This window comes from Phodopus roborovskii, unplaced genomic scaffold (assembly GCF_943737965.1).
Source record: "Phodopus roborovskii unplaced genomic scaffold, PHOROB, whole genome shotgun sequence".
Taxonomy (NCBI): domain Eukaryota; kingdom Metazoa; phylum Chordata; class Mammalia; order Rodentia; family Cricetidae; genus Phodopus; species Phodopus roborovskii.
The window spans coordinates 61850-63322 of NW_026126584.1; positions in this window are offsets into that span (position 1 = coordinate 61850).

The window sequence follows — 1473 nt, forward strand, 5'->3', positions numbered from 1 at the left end:
AATACACCATATCTATCACCCTGCATAAAATTCAAGTCCAAATAGATCAAAGATCTCAACTTAAATCCAGATACACTGAACATGATAGAAGAGGAAGTGGGAATTAGAAACAAACAAACAAACAAACAAACAAAAAAAACCACTCCTGTATGAAGTAATTGAGTCCCAGAAAGACAATCATGGTATATGCTCATTAATGGATATTATCTGAAAAGTTAAAGATAATCACGCTACAGTCCCCAAACTCAGAAAGGTTTGGTGACAAGAAGGGCTCAAGCAGGACACTCATATCTCCCTAGAAAGAAAACATAAACAGATTTTGATGGTTGGACTCAGAGTGTGTAGAGTTGGGAGCATGAGGAGTCAGGTTGAGGGTGTGTGAGGAAAAGTACTGAAAGAGCTGACTGAATAGGGGATTATTTCAGCCTCAGGGGAAAACATGGTTTATGGAATGCACAAGGATAACCCAAGCTAAGATTAGTAGAAAAAGAGAATTAGTAGACTGACCAGTAGAGGGGATTGGGACACTAACCCAACCAAATATCAACATAATCTTTTACCTACAGTCTCTCTGGCCTATGGGATATTCTAGGGTAATTGTGACACAGAGCTTGTGGGAGTGGCCAAACATTGAATGTTCCAGCCTGAGACAATACCAAGAGAGTAAGCCCATCCCTGACAGTGCCTGGAATCACAGGACCCACAGGTTAGATGGCATAGAGACCTAGGATAAAGCATGACTGGGTAAAAATGCCAATTAATAATGCTTAACAATATCTGTTATGACTATAGATTGCTGCCTTAGTCTAATAGTCCCATGTGCTTTCCTCTCCTCCCCTTTGCTTTCTCCTAGTTCCCTCTCCACTCACTACCCCCCACTCCCCCCATATGCTCTGGAGATCTTGTCCCTTTCTCCTTCTGTGAGGTACCTTCTGTGAGAATCCTCCTTGTATCCTAGTTTCTCTGGCAGTGTGAATTATAGGCTGGTGATCCTTTGCTTTGTGTCTAAAATCCAGATATGCATGAGTACATACCATGTTCCTCTTTTTGTGACTGGGTTACCTCACTCAGGATGGTTTCTTCAAGTGCCATCTACTTGCCTGTGAATTTCAAGATTCCATTGCTTTTTTTCTGCAGAGTAGTATTCCATTGTATAAAATTTCCACATCTTTATCCATTCTTCACTTGAGGGGCATCTAGGTTGCTTCCAGGTTCTTGCTATTACAAATAACCCGGCTATGAACATAGTTGAGCAGATGTTTTTGGTGCATGGATGGGGATCATTTGGTTATATGCCTAAGGGGGGGGGGGGATTGCTGGGTCCTGTGGTAAACTAATTCCCATTTTCCTGAAGAACCACCATACAGATCTCTAAAATGGTTGTCTGAGTTTGCACTCCCACCAGAAGTGGAGGAGTACTCCTTTCTCCACATCCTCTCCAACATAAGTCATCACTGGTGTTTCTAATTTTAA